The sequence below is a fragment of the Monodelphis domestica genome, chromosome X (genome assembly GCF_027887165.1).
Source record: "Monodelphis domestica isolate mMonDom1 chromosome X, mMonDom1.pri, whole genome shotgun sequence".
NCBI classification, from domain to species: Eukaryota; Metazoa; Chordata; class Mammalia; order Didelphimorphia; family Didelphidae; genus Monodelphis; species Monodelphis domestica.
In genome coordinates, this window is record NC_077235.1 from 28,690,121 (window position 1) to 28,708,402 (window position 18,282).

Below are 18,282 nucleotides of genomic sequence, written 5' to 3' on the forward strand. Positions count from 1 at the left end.
TGCATTCCTGGTATAAATCCCACCTGATCATAGTGAATAATCCTCTTAATCATTTGCTGGAGCCTTTTTGCTAGTATCCTATTTAAAAATTTTAAATCTATGTTCATTAAGTTGATTGGTCTATAGTTTTCTTTCCCTGTTTTTGAATTGCCTGGCTTTGGAATCAGTACCATATTTGTGTCATAAGAGGAATTTGGTAGAACTCCCTCTTTGCTCATTATGTCAAGTAGTTTGTATAGTATTGGGATTAGTTGTTCTTTGAATGTTTGATAGAATTCACTTATGAATCCATCCAGCCCTGGGAATTTTTTCTTAGGGAGTTCTTTGATTGCCTGTTCAATTTCTTTTTCTGATATGGCATTATTTCAGAATTCTATTTCTTCTTCTGTTAATCTAGGCAATTTGTATTTTTTGTAAATATTCATCCACATCACCTAGATTGGCATATTTATTGCCATATAATTGAGCAAAATAGTTTTTAATGATTGCCTGAGCTCTCCCTTTTCATCTATGATACTTTTAATTTGGTTTTCTTCTTTCCTTTTTTTATTAGGTTGACCAGTTCTCTATTTTGTTTGTTTTTTCAAAATACCAACTTCTAGTCTTATTTATTAGTTCAATAGTTCTATCACTTTCAATTTTATTAATTTCTCCCTTCATTTCTAGGATCTCTAATTTAGTTTTCTTCTGGGGGTTTTTAATTTGTTCACTTTCAAGTTTTTTGATTTTCATGTGTAATTCATTGACCTCTGCCCTCCCTAATTTGTTAATATATGAGCTCAAGGATATAAATTTTCGTCTGAGTACTGCTTTGGCTGCATCCATAGAGTTTGAAAGGATGTCTCATCATTGACATTTTCTTCGATGAAATTATTATTTGTTTCTATGATTTGTTCTCTAACCGATTTTGGAGAATCATATTATTTAATTTCAAATTAATTTCTATTTGGCTCTCCATATACCCTTACTGATCATTATTTTCATTGCCTCATAATCTGAAAAGGTTATATTTATTATTTCTGCTTCTCTGCATTTGTTTGCCATGTTTTTATGACCTAGTATATGGTCAATCATTGTGAATGTACCATGTGCTACTGAAAAGAAGGTGTATTCCTTTTTGTCCCTATTTATTTTTCTCCATATATCTATTAACTCTAATTTTTCTAAGATTTCATTTACCTCTTTTACCTTTTTCTTATTTATTTTTTGATTTGATTCATCTAAATTTGATAATGGTGGGTTTAAGTCTCCCACTAATATGGTTTTACTGTCTATTTCTTCCTTCAATTCTCCTAGTTTCTCCATTAGAAATTTGGGTGCTATATTATTTGGTGCATACATGTTGATTAATGATATTTCCTCATTGTCTAAAGTCCCTTTTAACAAAATATAATTACCTTCACTATCCCTTTTGATCAGGTCTATTTTTGCTTTGGCTTTATCAGATATCATGATTACCACTCCTGCCTTCTTTCTGTCAGTTGAGGCCCAGAAGGTCTTACTCCATCCTTTGATTCTGACCTTGTGGGTGTCAACCCGCCTCATGTGTGTTTCTTGAAGGCAACATATAGTAGGGTTTTGGATTCTAATCCATTCTGCTATTCGTCTACGTTTTATGGGTGAGTTCATCTCATTCACGTTCAAAGTTATGATTGTCATTTGTGGACTCCCTGGCATTTTGATTGCCTTCCCTAATTCTAACCTTTTCTTCTTCGGCTCTACCTTTTAGTCCAGTGATTTACTTTGAACCAGTCCCCCTTGTCCCCTCCCTTGATGTTTCCCTTTTTAGTCCCTCCCTTTTTGTTCCCTTCCCCTACCCCCTCTCTTTCCCTCCCTTTTTATTTTCCCTCTCCCCCTCCCCCCCCCCTTGGTTTTCCCTTCTCCCTACCCTTGTTGGGTAAGATAGAATTCAAGATCCCAATGGATCTGGATGTTTTTCCCTCTCAGAGTTGATTTCCCTGATATTAAGGTTTAAGTAAAAAACCTCTCTCTTCCTCTCCTTCTTATAGGAGTTTTCTTCCCCTCCCCTTCCCATGTGAATCTTTGTGTGAGAAAGATCATTCTATTTGGTCTTTCTTTACCCCCTATTTATACATTACATTTTCCCCACATGTTAGTATACATAGATTGATATAAATGTAGTCCTTATAGAAGAGAGTTTGAGTAAAAGAAGAAGATAACATTTTTCTCCTTTCCCCTTTCCTTAATATTTACCTTTTCAGGTATTCCTTGCTCTTTGTTTTTCAGTATCAAACTTTCCACAGAGCTCTGATCTTTTCTTTGCAAAAAGTTGGAAGTCTTCTATTTTGTTGAATGCCCATACTTTCCCTTGGAAGTATATAGTCAGTTTTGCTGGGTAGCTGATTCTTGGTTGAAGACCCAGCTCTCTTGACTTTCTGAAGATCATGTTCCATGCCTTACAATCATTTAGAGTAGAACTTGCAAGGTCTTGTGTGACCCTGATTGGCATTCCTTTATATCTAAATTGTCTTTTTCTGGCTTCCTGTAGGATTTTTTCTTTTGTTTGAGAGCTTTGGAATTTGGCAATTACATTCCTGGGAGTTGTCTTTTTGGGGTTTAGTGTAGAAGGTGTTCTGTGAGCTCTGTCAGTGGCTGTATTACCCCCTTGTTCTAGAATCTCTGGGCAATTTTCTTTGATTATATCTTGTATCACGATGTCGAGTTTGGTGTTTATTTCTGGCTTTTCTGGAAGTCCAATTATTCTTAAATTATCTCTTCTCCCTCTATTTTCCAGATCTGTCACCTTGTCAGTGAGATATTTTATGTTCTCTTCTAATTTCTTGGTATTTTGGCTTTGCTTTATTAATTCTTGCTCTTTTACATGATCGTTGTCTTCCAGTTGCCTGATTCTGGCCTTTAAAGCCTGGTTTTCATTTTCAGTTTAGTCACACCGGTTTTGTAGATGCATGAATTTCTTTTGCATTATTTCCCACTTTTCCTCCCAGAAGGCTTCCATCTTTTTGGTTATTTCTGATTCAAATTCTTCATGGGTTTGTGGAGAGTTTCCATTTCCTTTGGAAGGTTTTGGGGCATTTTCTTGTGTATCATCTTCTATCTCCTCTGTATTTTGTATTTTGGCTCCAAAGAATGTGTCCAAAGTCGCCCCTTTCTTCTTATTTTTCTTGGGATTTTGGGGCTTCTGTGCTTCTGTGGTGTTTGCCATCTCTGAATGGGGAGGATTAGCTTTTCTTATCTCTGTCTGGTGTTCAGAGGCGTTGGTTCTATGAGCTTTCCCTGGGTTAAACTGAGTATGCCTTAAGGCAATGACTTTCACTGGAACTGGAATGGAAGGGTTGGACCAGGGGGCCACACTCTCCCCCGGCTCTCTCTGTTTCCCTGCTGCTAAGGTGCCCCCTCGACTGGACTGGGTCGGATTGCTTTCCGGAAGTTGCCTTCAGAATAGCTGGCCATGAGGCTGTCTTGTCGGCCCTGAGGGTTGCTGTTGTTTCAGAGGACCCTGCTCTCTGCGTGGGAAGGGGCCACGGCTTCCCGGAGCTCCGAGGGCAGTGACTTTCACTGGGACTCGGATAGAAGGCCCTGAGGGTTGCTGTTGTTTCAGACGACCCTGCTCTCTGAGGGGGCAGGGGCCACGGCTTCCCGGCTTCCCAGAACTCCGAGGGCAGGGACTTTCACTGAGACTTGGATAGCAGGATCCAGCTGGTGAGGCTGTCTTGCCCACCCTGAGGGTTGCTGTTGTTTCAGACGACCCTGCTCTCTGAGGGGGGAGGGGCAGTGGCTTCCCGGAGCCTTGGACTCTGCGCTCCTACCCCTTAGGTCCGAGTGATCTCGGGTTCTGGCTTTTGAGGGGGGCCATAACTTTTGATCCAGGTCCAGGTCCAGGAGGAGGATTCTCAGGGTCTATGCTGTTGATCGTTTTGAATTTCGGTGCCTTAGGAGCTTATAGTTTGAGATCCATTGGGAAGGGTTTTCCGGAGATCTGAACTTTAGCTTTCTCTAAGCCGCCATCTTGACCGGAAGTCTCACCAGTGGTTTACTTTTAATCAATCTCCCTAATCCCCTCCCTTAATATGCTTCCCTTTCTGGTCCCTCCATTTTTATTCCATTCTTGTTTTTTTAGAGTATTTCAAGGTCCCTCCCCCCTTTCCTTCCCTCCCTTTTTCTACTCTCTCTCCCCTATTCCCTTAGTTTTCCCTTCTCACTTACCCTGTAGGATAAGATAGAATTCGAGATCCCAATGGATCTAGATGCTCTTCCCTGTCAGAATTGATTTCACTAAGAGTAAGGTTTAAGTATTACCTGTTAGCACTTTCTTCCTCTCCTCCTTTTAAGAGTATTCTTCCCCTCCCTTTCCCTTGTGTATCTTTGGGTGATAAAGATTATCCTATTTATTTTATTTCTTCAAGTATCTTTTTGTAGCATCTTTGATTCCCCCAACCCTTTTTTCTTTTTTGCATATCATCTTATTGCCCCAATCTTTTCCTATGAGTGATTCTTCTAATTACTATAATGATGAATACAATTTTTGAGAGTTACAAATAACATTTCCCCATATTTTAATATATATAATTTGATCTAATTGTAGCCCTTGAGGAAAAGAGTTTAAATAAAAAGAATTTCCCCCCCTTTCCCTCTCTTTCTTATTTACCTCTTCATGTTTCTCTTGATCTTTATGTTTGAATATCAAACTTTCCATTTAGTTCTGGTATTTTCTTTACAAATACTTGGAAATCTTCTATTTTGTTGGATGCCCATACTTTCCCCTGGAAGTATATAGTCAGTTTTGATGGATAGGTTGAAGACCCAGTTCTCCTGACTTTCTGAAAATCATGTTCCAGGCATTGCAGTCCTTTAATGTGGAAGCTGCCAGATCTTGTGTGATCCTGATTGTTGCTCCTTGGTATCTGAATTGTCTCTTTTTGGCTTCTTGTAGAATTTTCTCCTTAGCTTGAAAGCTTTGGAATTTGACAATTACATTCCTGGTAGTTGTCTTTTAGAGATTTAGTGTAGAGGATATTCTATGAACTCTTTTCAATGTCTGTTTTTCCCCCTTGTTCAAGAATATCAGGGCAGTTTTCTTGGATGCTTTCTTGTATTATGATGTCAAGATTTCTGTTTATTTCTAACTTTTCAGGTAGACCAGTGGTTCTCAAATTGTCTCCTTGTGATCTCTTTTCTTGATCTGTCATCTTGTCAGTGAGATATTTTATGTTTTCTTCCATTTTGTCAGTCTTTTGACTTTGCTCTATTAATTCTTGCTGTTTTGCAAGATCATTGGTTTCCAGTTGCCAAATCTGTTCCTTAAGGCCTGGTTTTCTGTTATAATCTTTTGGTTTTCTGCTTTATTCTTTTGAATTTCCTTTTCAGTTTGGCCTATCCTGCTTTTCATGGCTTCCAGCTGTTTCTCCAATTAGGAGTTCTTGTCCCTCAAACTGTTATTTTCTCTTTGAACTGTGAACCTTAAAAATTCTCAGACCCTACTTCATAAGATTGGGTTAAGAACATTCCCCATTTTAAACAATGAAGGAACTTAGATTAGGAATGTGAGACTTCTACTTAGATCAGGAATGTGAAGACCTCTACTCCACCCCTACCTGAGCCTGCTTTAGGGGAAGAAACTCTTTGCTGAACAATAAAAGATACTTAAACCCATACTTATAGTATGACAAAAGTTCTTAAGCTGTGCCTATTTTTAGATCTGATACAAAAGGGTGCTAAGTACCTATAAAGGTCAGGCAACTTGTGAATTTACAAGGAGCAAAGAGGTGAGAAACTTACTCAGAGGTGTGAACTTAATAAAAAATTTAAGCATTCTTAGGTGTGAATTAAGAATGGTCTGTCCTTTGAAAAACATCTACTGTGATTGGTAGATGTGAGAACTTAGGGGAGGTGACATAGGAGAAAATTCCCTTTATAAGGAGAGGAAAAGCTGAGTCTCAGGACAGTCAGAAGAATCTCTCTCTGGAGAAGGATGGATGGCTGAACTGGTGTCTATATTCTTGCTTGGGACAGATCTTGTGGTGAGTGATTAAAAACTGACTGATCTCTCTCTTAAGACTCAGGTCTAGGCCATGTTGGCTAAGGCCCTTCATACTTATTCCTCTCTTATTCTCTCTCACTTTCATTAATTCCTTAATTTGTATTAATTAATTAAAATCTCTATAAAACCCAGCTGACTTGGGTATATTTAATAATTGGGAATTTTCCCCTGGTGACCACCTTATATTTGATTTAAAACAAGACATTGTCTTGAAAACATATTTTCTGTGGTCACAATTTAAGGCTCCAACTCTTTTATCTACAACAGTTTATGTCTTCCACTATTTTAATTGTTACAGAACGATTTCCCACTTTTCTTGCCAGAAGGCTTCCATCTTTTGGATAAGCTCCAATTTAAATTCTTTAAGAGTTTGTGGACAATTTCCATTTTTTTGAAGGTTTTGGCATTGTTTGAATTTCTTCCTGTATTTCCTCTGTAGCCTGGATTTTTCCTCTATATAAATTTTCTAGGGTCAATGCCTTTTAAAAAAAATTTTTTGGTAGTAGATGGAGGTTGTGGCTCCTGGGTGCAATTTGCCATCACTGTGGGGGATTTTCCTTCCCTTTCTTAGTCAGAGATCTGAGTGATATGGGCAGGCTCTCTGTGTATGGAGTTAAGGAGCAAGGATCTTGCCTAAGGCAAGGTCTCCAATCTCAGCAGCTTCTGCTGTTCCCTGCCCTTCTCTGCTCCTCCTTGCCAAGAGCGCCCACAGTCTGTACTCCCCAGCCCGCTGGGGTTTCAGGTGTAGCTGCTCTCAGGGGTAGGTCCTCGGTATTTTTGATCAGCTTTCAAGGTGCCCCTTGCTCACTCCAGAGGTGTCCCTCGCTCACTCGCTGATTCTGATGCTCGCTGGCGCTGACTCTGACTCTGTAGGAGGGGTATGGGAGGGTAGACCAGCTCATGTTTGAGTGGGAGCTTTTTCACCCCCTTATAGTGTGGAAATGCCCAAATTCCACATACCTTTAATGCTATACCCTACTGTAGAGTCCCTTTGTTCTTATGAAAATGATTTTTGGGGTCTTTTGAGGTAGTTTATATCAGTGGGTCTGAGGAGAGGAAGAGTCCCACGTCTAGACTGCCGCTGTGCTTACCCGGAAGAGTGGATAGCCCCTTTTGACCTTTTGAAACTCATAAGGTCTTAACTTGATCCATTCCATCTCCAGATATTCATTCACTTAACATAAGGAAAATAAACCCAACAGAAAATGGGCCTTATGTATTTAAGGACAATTGGTTGCCTGGTGTGGAGATAAAGCAACTAAAGCAACTGTTACCAGAACCTGACTTTCCCTCCACCCACTCAGAGGATCATAGTGGTTTTTCCTCACTTGAAAGCTACCAAGTAAGAGAGCAAGAGATTCCCTATAAAATTCTGCCTGCACTAAGTTACAGCTGCTCAGCCATTTGGAAGACTGTTCTTTGCCGTCATACCAGCTCTACAGACACTCATGGCCAGAAACTGACTTTAAAATCCTAGTGATGGATTGAAACAAGGCAGGAAATATTACTCATGTTCTGAAGACTGGGCCCTCATTGATCAGACCCCTATTGTTGCTGGCACAAATGTGAGAAAAGTGCTTTAGGGAAATACTTAACCATTTCTCCATGTAATTATGTCATTTAAGTATTTCAAGAGATCCCACATAATCAAAATACATTTATTGAAGATAAATAGGGATAAATGTAAAGGCCTACACTTGAGGTCCAAAAAATCAATTTTACAAGTATTGGAGAAGAGATGTATAGCTAGAATTCTTGTGATTCTTGTGAAATCAATCTGGGTATTTTAGTGTTTTCCTAAGTCCATGAGCCAACAGTGTAGTACATAAAGTAAAAAAGCTAATGGAATACTAGGCTACATTAAAAAAATAGTGTCTTAGGGGGCAGCTGGGTAGCTCAGGGGATTGAGAGTCAGACCTAGAGATGGGAGGTCCTAGATTCAAATCTGGCCTCAGACACTTCCCAGCTGTGTGACCCTGGGCAAGTCACTTGACCCCCATTGCCTAGCCCTTACCACTGCTCTTCTGCCTTGGAGCCAATTGGCTCCAAGATGGAAGGTAAGGGTTTTTATTAAAAAAAATAGTGTCTTGAAGGAGAGAAATGATATCCCTATTGTTTCCACTCTGATCAGAGCACATCTGAGTATTTTGTTTGGCTGTGAGCCCATCATTTTAGTGAGGGTTCTGATAAACTAGAGTTTCTCCAGAGGATAATGAAGATCCTAGCTATCATGTTACATGGCTATATGATGGCCTTCCTTCTTCCTTCTTCAATCCGATCATGTTTGACAACTTTATCAGTTTTTCCATTTTGTTCATATTCTCTCATGAACTGGAGAGAGATGCAATCAGACCCACCCCCTTTGCACAAAGGAGATAAATTCCACTTTTTTGGTAAAATGGATAGTGCTGGGCTTGGTTGGGAAGTAAAAGAACATAGGCTGGAAGCCACTTCACAGAGTTTGAGAGAACTTGCCATCAATTATCATCCAATGTGTTTCTTTTCTCTCAGTTTACACCAGTCTTCTTTTTACCCGAGGTTCCAACAGCACTTACATTGCCTTGAAATGTCTTCCAGTTGTTCCAAATAGAGATATTTTCCTTCTTCAACTAGACTGTGAGTTCTCTGAGCACAAAGCCAGTGTCATCTTTCTCCTGTATCCCTCACAGGAGACTGCAAAGGACTAAACTCCCATTAGACACTCAAAAAGTACATATAGGAAGGAAGGGAAGTTTGGGGGGAGGAGAAGACAAAAGAAAGGTTTCCTGGTTATTTCCATGACATTTTCATGATAACATTATGCAGGTGTGTGTTTGTTAAATGATTCCATTACTGTTTTTTAAGAGTCAGGGTCGTTGGCACTTACTTGGTTTCCAAGGTAATGAAACACCTTAAAAGGTAATTTCCACCACTGTTTCCATAGAGGCATTGATTATGCAAAGGACTCACTGTAGGAATTCAGATAATTTTCGCAAGCTAATTTACTTTGTGATTTGCAAGTAAATGTCACAAGTTGTTTTTTTTTTCTTTTTTTTTAATAACATCTGACTTTAGTAATAGTCCTAAATAATGTAGCTCAGTCTAAGAGACTAACATTTCAATGTAGTGGCTATATAGGGGAAAATACATTTGGAAGTTGGTTTGGTCACATCAACCTTATTAATGTTTCATTGTAGTCCAGGTTTTTTCAAAAGCAAGTTAGGCCAACAACGAAAAGAAGAATCAAAGCTCCTTCGACTATAAATTCGATTCTTTTTGCAGCATACTTTGATATCAGATGAAGAAAATCTGGTTATTGCACAATTGGACACATGACTAGTTGCAGTGATCACAATGTGCTCTACTTGTTGATATACTGTTAAACTTGTGTGTTCTATGCTATAGACAGGGACTTGGACCTACAGCAATGACCCCCTCGGGGCAGAATATGCTTTCTGGGGAAGAGCCTCCTGCTAACAAGATCTAGTGAATGAATTTTCACTGGAATAAAAACTTCACACGAGTGATTTTCTGCCCTATTCATATCACCTGCTTTATGAATAGCAGAATAATATATTGCATTCAAAGGGGAAAATTGTTATAGGAGGTAATATGCATGTTGCCATTTTACCAACCTCAAAGCTATAGAAGCCAAAGGTTCCAACAGTCTCCAATACCTTCTTGACCCCCGTAGCCAGCGTCCATAGGGGTGGGCCCAGTAATACTATTGCCAGCCTCCTGGGTGAATTCTTAGATGATTACATAATTAGAGTTTTCCCTACTCTTTCTGTTAAGAGATAGAGAAGGAGCCTTGTGAGACGTTTTTTGAACCAGGAAGATTTCTTTGTCTCTGTCTTTCACTTACAAGTCTGAAGAGAGTGTGTAGAGCAAGAATAAGAGGAGGACCACCTGGGAGATCACAGAAACACTTGTGATTAATTGGGATTTCTGGCTATAACACTCTCTATACCCCCAACATGGCAGATAATAGCCCAGCTTGTGCTGACATATAGCACTTGGAAGACTGAAGGTCAAATCAATAATTGTGAATCCAGGGATGCTGCAGAAGCCATGTTAGTGTTGCAAATTATAAACTATACAATTCCATGTGTTAAGAGGCTTTTCATTTAAAAAGCCATATGTTCTGTTGTTGGTGCTGAGGTTGAAATTTGGTGTCTGCCACTCTGCTGTCTCATTCAGGCCCTTCTTCATAGCTTTGATGGTTTTTTAAAAAATGTATTCCATGTTAACAAATTTAAGTATCTGAATATTTAAGCAGCAACATGGGCCAAGAAAATAAAAAGACCAAGCATGAAACAAGTACACACAATAGTTTTGATTTTGGGTGACAGAAGGCAAATACTGGCTAGCTTTCGGCCCACTGTAGGTAATTGGCTTTGCCTTTTGAGTGAGTTAAGTCAGACTTTTTCCTTTGAACCCACTCTTTTCCTAAAGACAATCCTCACCCCTTCCTGTCTATTTGTCATATCCAAAGTTCCTTGAGTTTACTTCAGTTATTAGTCTGTATTTTATCTGAGTATTGATTGCCCTTTTGGGTGCCAAGAAGACATGAATGCTAGAGATGGAAGCCTCTGGTCAGGATGGAAAGCCTGTTAACATTCTATCCCTTGGCACACAAAAGGGCAATATATGTGTTTGTTCTCTTATGCCTCCCCCAACTTTGGTGCAGAAGACCTTTCTTCTGCACACCAGATGAGAGGATGGTTCAAAACTTCTTTTCTGTCCCAACTCCCAGCTTCTTCCCTCAATTATCATTCATTGTGTGATTGCCTTTTCCAAAAAGCATTCCCGGTTCTGCTCATGTCACTCGGTATCAATTCATATGCCTACCCATGTTTCTCTAATTCATTATTCATCATTTCTTATGGAACAGTAATATTCCACTGCTTTTAGGTGAGACAGCATTGGGGTGACCCAATAGATAGAACAGTAGACTTGGAGTCAGGAAGATCCAAGTTAAAATTTTACCTCAGATACTTACAAGCTCTGGGTAAGTCAGTTAACCTCAGTTTCCTTATATCTAAAATGGGTGTAATAATAGTCTCACCTTCCATGTTTATTCTGAAGATAAAATGAGAGACTGTTTGTAAAGCACTTTGCAAAGCTTAGAGCCTTAGAGCTCAAAATAAATGCTAGTGATGATGATGATGATGATGATGATGATGATGATGATGATGATGATGATGCTGCTGTCATTTACCTGTTGATGGGCATCTATTCTGTTTCCAGTTCTTTACTACTACAAAAAGTGCTGCATATTTTTGGGTATATATGGGACATTTTTTCTGCCTCTGCCCTTCCTGGGATGTATGTCTACCCACTGGGTTAAAGGATGTGGATATTTTAGTTGATTTTGTAGCATAATTCCAAATTGCTTTCCAGAATAGTTGTGACTAATTCAGGTACCCAAGAGCACCCTAATGTGCCAGTCTTTCCACAGTCTCACCGACATCATTTATTTCTGTCTTTTGCCTTTTGTGGCCAATTTGCCGAGTTTGAGGTGAAACTTCAGGGTTGCTTGCGGATTTCACTTATACTAGTGATTTGCAATTCTCTTTCATGAGACTATAGATAGTTTGCAGTTCTTTTTAAAACTGTTTATTCACATTCTTTGACTGCTTTCATATTGTGCTCACATGTTTAGATGACCTTTCTTCCTAAGACTGAAAAATGAATTCCTAATATCTTGACTCTTGCTATCTATCTTTTTCTGAGTTAGATTCATTATCAAAACTGTTTCTCTACATGGGGAGATTGTCCTTTTCCTTCTGAAAAATCACACTTTCAAAGAAAGAATATTGAATCTCACTGATTTTACAGAGACCTTCACTCTTAAATCCAGTTAATGCCTTATTGCTTGTTCTCAAGCAATTCATTATCTAAGGCTCAGATTCTGAAGATTGCCTTTTTTATAAATAAGTCAACAACTAATTAAATAGGCCAGGATCTCATTTAGATGGTAAATAGCAATAGACTAAAGATTCAGCTATACTTTAGCAAGCCAAATACCATCCTAAAAGAAAATACCCCAGTGTTGTGCCAAGCATCTTAAACAGCAAATTGACAATCTTTTAAAAATGAACCCAAGTTTAGATGGCAAAGCCCAAAACTAACAGGAACTTGAAAAAGCTCTTCTTCCCATCTGGGTCACCAGGTGGAGCCTACAGGAATCTTTATTGGCTGAGTGGCTATAAAAGTTCTGAAGGTCTTTTGTATGGTTGAGGAGGTGGTCACTTGTAATGAGAATGCTAATAATATTGGCTTTTTGGGAATCTGCATTCATTTAGCCTTATGTACCTTCAAGACCTGCCATGCTCTGATAGAGATACAAAGACAAAGTCCAAAATAAAACACTCCCTGCCCTCAAGGAGCATATATTTTACTTAAGGGAAATAAGATGAACGCATGCAAATACATACAAAATACATACAAAGTAAATCCAGTGTGTATATGAGCTGTGGGGCAGAGAAGCCCTAATAACAACTGAGGAATCAGGAAAGGCTTTATGTAGGAGACAGTGCTGAAGCTGAGCTTTGAAGGGACCTAGAGATTCTGGGGTGGGTGGAATGAAGAGAGAGTGTATCTTAGATAAGAAGGACACAGCTTGCTTACTGGTACAGAGTTAGGAAATGGAACATCACGTATGGGGAATACCAAGTAGACTAATTTGGCTAAAATATAATGTTGACAAAGGGGAAGAATAAACTCGATTTTCTTCTTAGCTCTACTAGTTGTGTGATCTTAGAAACCCACTTCCCTCTCTGAGCCTCACAGTCCTCAACTGTCAAATGGTGGTATGAGAGGAGAGCAGATACTCTTTCTGGTCCACTTGAGCTGTAGAACTCTATGAGTATTTCAACTTTCATCTTGGTTTGTATTGTCAACATGGAATCTAGAAGTCCCCACACTTGTAGCTTAGAGGGATGTGGTGATCCCCAGTTTATTTAGTTTGGAGGTAGAAACCCCAGGTTTGAGTCTGTTCCTGTTAGAACGCACCCCGAGGGGAATCTAAGACTTAATAATCCACTTCAGACAGGTACTAAGCCCAAGCCCAAGCCAAATCGAGTGACTCTTCGTCTCCAGAAGCCTCTCCCAGTATATGACACCCTCCATCTAAGGATCGAACTCAGGACCTTGGGCTTCTGAGACTGATGCTCTACCTACTGTGCCAAAGAGTCACTTGGCTTGGGCTTGGGCTTAGTCCCTGTCTGAAGTGTATTATTAAGTCTGAGATTCCCCTCAAGAAGGAAACTCTCATGTGACAAGATCAAACCTGGGGTTTCTACCTCCAAACTAAATAAACTGGGGATCACCAAATCCCTCTAAGCTAAAAGTTTTGGGACTTCTAGATTCCATGTTGACAGTATTAAATATCATGGTAGAAGTAATAACTTCGTATTCCAGCTTATTTTATAGATAAAGAAACAGAGGCAAACACGGTTAAGTGATTTGCCCAGGATCACATAGTTAGTGAGTGTCTGAGGCCAAATATGAACTCAGGTTTTCTGGTGCTCTGTCCACCTCACCAACTAGTTGCCCATAGAAATAAGGCATCATCTCATTGTCTTATCCAGAGCTCTTCAATGATATCAAGTGCAAGGGACATGGTAGGTATTATTAGGGGTCCTCTGTCCCTTCCAAAGTAAAGTTCCCTCCAGAGGCCTGAGTTCCACAGTTCAGGGGGTCTTTCCCAGGTGGGGACCCAAAGGCAGATCTAGATATATCTTCTCCCCTTTAGCTTCTCTTACCAGTTTCAACTCTGTTCCTCTTTTTTCCCTCTGCTATTGCTCTAAAGAAGCCTTTCTGTCGTCACCTGTGTACCTGCTACCTCGATAATTTCATCTATTTTATTTGAATAAAGGTTTTTTCAAAAGCCAATGTAAGGAAAATAGCAAGACCAATTTTCAGGGTTTGTGATTTTTTTGTCATAGCCTCTCAAGACTTTTACACATGCACACACACATACACACACACACACACACACACACACACGCACGCACATACACCCACGCACATGCACACACAGGCAGGGGTAACTGACAGAATGCCATTTGGCTTGATCTGAGAAATGATTTTAGCTCCTGACTCACTGTGATGTGCTGATATCTTTAACTCTTCATTATTCAAGTCAACTAGAAACATCAAGGCATAAGTGACCCACTTATTATGTACCAAACTTGGCTTCTGTAGCTTTCCCAGGCTCTTCCCCTTGCTTCCTTCAAGACCCTGTTGAAGTGCCCCCTCATCCCCTCAAACTCCCTTTCTATTCCAATTCTAGCAGTATTTATATGTGTGAACTCCTCGGAGAGTGGTTATGTTTTTTCAGTTCTTTTTTGTAGCCCAGAACCTAGCACATAGCACCTTGCATATTTTTTGTCTAAACTTATGGTTTCATTAGTATAGGGAATTTGCCCTGAGGAGGGTCCTTCTACCAATATAAATCAGCACCTCTTCTGCTATCTCCATTTACTTGCAAGTTTTCCAGGGAGTACTAGGAAGTGAAATGACTATCTAGTATCACATAGCTAATATTTGTCAGACATGGGACTTGAACCCGGGGCTTGGCTCAGACTGTAAGGCCAACTCTCTCCACTACTCCAGACTCCTTCTCACACAGTAGGCATTTAACAAACACATGCTAAATTGAGCTGAAGAAAAATGTATCTCCTGTTTTTGTTGACAAGAGTGGCCAACTGAATTCCACAGGAGTTGGCAAGGCCAATGTGGCTGGTGGGGTGGGAAAGGACAGGCTGTACGTACTCTGTGGCTGAGTGCTCTGATATTTGGGAATATCTATGAGGATAAGGTCACCACAAGTGATGAGCCGTGAAATCAATTCCATTTCAATTTCTCTTCTTTCCCTCAGGCTCATTGGCCTAAAAGCGCTTGGGTTCCTTGCTAACTGGTAGGAGGCCAAGATAGTCAAAGTCTGAACTTGTCTAGGATGGTTTTGAAGGACTCCTTTCCCTTCTTTATAGTTTTCCTGTAAAGCTTGTGTGACCTTGACCTAAAGACAGGAAGAATGGTGGGCATGTCACTGAGAGGGCTCCACTTTGAAGAGGTCTTGTCTCATTTTCTATACTTATATGCTCCCTTCTGCTCTTCTCACCTCTTGCATCCCAAACCATTTTGTACCTAGGATAAAACTCTTTTGCTCTCCCAATCCGAGTTTACTTCCATGATCTCAGTCCTACTCCAAGACCCATCCTTTTCCATCCTTCCCTACCACTGTGTCCACCAGAAGCCCTGCTCTGTTCTTTAAAAAATTACTCATTATAAAATTAGTTGGCTGTGCTCCATTCTTAGCATGTTCCTGTTCTCTCTGGGATTTATCCTTTCTAATTCTTCCCATCTTTTAGCACCCACTGAAACTCAGTTTAATTCCATGTCACTCTCTTTCAAGCTGACTGCTCCTTCTCTCATCCTTCTCTTCTCCTTACTCCACCCCACCATGCCAGAGTCTTCTTTCCCACTACCTCTTCTAGACCCTCCTTCTGACATGCTTACTCAGTGACCTCTCCTTTGTAGGTCCTTGATGCCTGTCACCTACTAATCTGAAATCACTTTATCTTCTTCCTCAATGAATTTCTTCCACGGAGTATGGTGATTTTGTTATCTCAGCTCCTGCTCTCATCTTTGGTGTCCTCAATAATTGTAGCAATGATTTCAGAATATACTAACCTCCTAGTCCATCACCCAGACTCATGTCAGTCCAACAACTCATGCTACCCCTCCACTTTGTATGCATCTTATATGGACACACAGAATCTCTACCATTAGAAAATAAGCTACTTGAAGCCAGGAACTGTTTCACTTTTGTCTTTGTATTCCCAGTACTTCGTGCAATGCCTGGCCCATAGTGAATGCTTAAGAAATGCTTATTGATATTTCGACAGCTTGGTCCATGCCATACTTTTCCTTTCAGTCTTTAGTCTATAGGTAACTAGTTCAACAAGGTACTCCCTTCCATCCTTGAGTCCTCTGGCCCTTATCCTTTTACCATTCCTACTATTCATCCTTAACCTCATATTCCATACACTGTTCATCTCCTTCACTGGTACTCCCAAGGTCTTGAATACAGATACGTCGAGTGCTAATCTTTCTCCTGGGATCTAGTCCTACATCACCAATTGCCCTTTGGACATCTCAATCTGGATGTTCCATAGGTACCTCACACTTAGCACGTCCAAAACAGAACTCATTGTGTTTTGCTGAAGATGCATTCCTCTTCTGAACTCTTTTACTATTGAGGGCACTACTAACCTTCTCATCACTTGGATTTCTTACCATGGAGTCATTCTTCACTCCTCATTCTCTCTCTCCTATATCCAATCAGTTGCTAAGTCTTGTCAGTTCTACCTCTACAACATTCTCTCATCCAACTCCATTGCCTCATACATACCATAACCATCCTTATCCAGGTCATTCCCTCTCACCCAACCTGTTGCAATAGTTTCTTATTTGTTCTCCGACCTCTAATCTCTCCCTTTTCTAAGCCATCCTTCAAACAGCAGAAAAAATGATATTCCTGTAACAAAAGTCCAAAATCTTCAAAGGCTTCCTAGCCCTCTAGGATAGATATAAAATTTGCAGCTTGGTATTTAAAACTCCATCCATATACAATCTCCTTCTCCTGTAGCTATCCAGTCATATTTCTTTTTATTCCCTTTCATGTACTCGCATTCCAATCAAACTGGATTACTCACTATTCCATCTACTCCTGTGGGGTTAAGCAAGATACCAAAGATTGATGTAGGTGACCTATGTAGACTGAGAGAATGTGGGAATCTAGAGTTAGGCACAATAGAAATTGCCTTACAGGCCCAGCTGGTATGGGCAAGTTAACTCTCAGGGAGCTCACTACCTACTGGGGGAAAAATATGCAAACAAGTATGTACAAACAAGAGAAATTAGGATTAGTCTCAGAGCTAAGATTAAGAATAGAGATGAAGAATTCCAGTCATGGGAGACAGACAGTGAAAATGCTTGGAATTTGATGATGGAGTGTCTTATTCCAAGAAGGCCAATGTCACTGGATCACAAGGTGTTTGTAAGAGAGTAAGCAGTAAGAGGATTGGAAAGTAACGATAAGACAGGTTACAAATGACTTTGAATGCCAAACAAAGGATTTTCTATTTGACCCCAGAGGTAATAGTTAGCCACTAGAGATTATAGAATGGTGGTATTGGTGGGGAAGTGTTCCTTGTGATCGATCTAACCAAACCTGTATTTTAGGAAGATCAGTTCACCAGCTGAAGGGAGGATGGGTTGGAGTGGGGAAAGACTTGAGGAAGAATACAAACCAGAAGACTATTTCAGTAGTTCAGGGATGAAGTGATAATGGCCTATACTGAGGTGGTTAGCAGTGTCAGAAGATAGTATAGAAGAAGTATTACAAGAGTAGAAGTAGGAAGTCTTGACAACCAATTAGATACAAGAAGTGAGACAATGAGGAGTTGAAGAAGACACCAAGGTTGTCAGCCTTGGTAATTGGGAGGATGTTGGCACCCTTAGTAGTAATAGGAAAGTGAAGAAGAGTGGAGGGTTTTGGAGAAAAGATAATGAGTTCCATTTTAGCCATGTTGAGTTTAAGATGTCTATGAGACATTCAGTTCTAAATGTTCAATAAGCAGTTGGTGATGCAAGACTGGAGGTTGAAAGAGCAATTAGTGCTAGACACACAAATTTGAGAATCATTGGCAAAGAGGTGATCCTTGAAATGCTGGGAGTTGGTGATATCATACAGTGAAAAAGCTTAGAAGAAGAAGTGGCCCAGGACAGAGGCTTGGGGAACATCTACAGTTATTGGTTCTGAGCTGGAAGAGGACCCAGCAAAGGAGACAGAGGAGGTGCAATCTGCCAGGAAAGAGGAGATCCAAGAGAAAGCAGTGTCCTTGAATCCTGGAGAGAAGAGAACATGAAGGAAAAGATAGTGATTGACTGTGTCAAAGCCTGCAGAGAGCTCTGAAAGGACGAGTACTGAGAAAAGGCTGTTGGATTTGGTGGTAAAGAAATCACTGGGAAGTTCTTAAGAGTTCTGTGATTGCAGAAAGCCTCTCCCAACCTGCAGTTGCCCTTTCTCTTCTAATCACTTCATGTTAATCCTTATTCAGTTGTGAAAGCAAAGCCACACACAAATTAGAAAAATGTGTTTCAGTTAATAAAGTGCTTGATTTACATGTTCTTTCTGGATCCTCATAACAGGGCAGGGATCCTGAAGAGAAAATTAAAAACCAGAGAGACAAAGTAATTTGGCAAAGGTC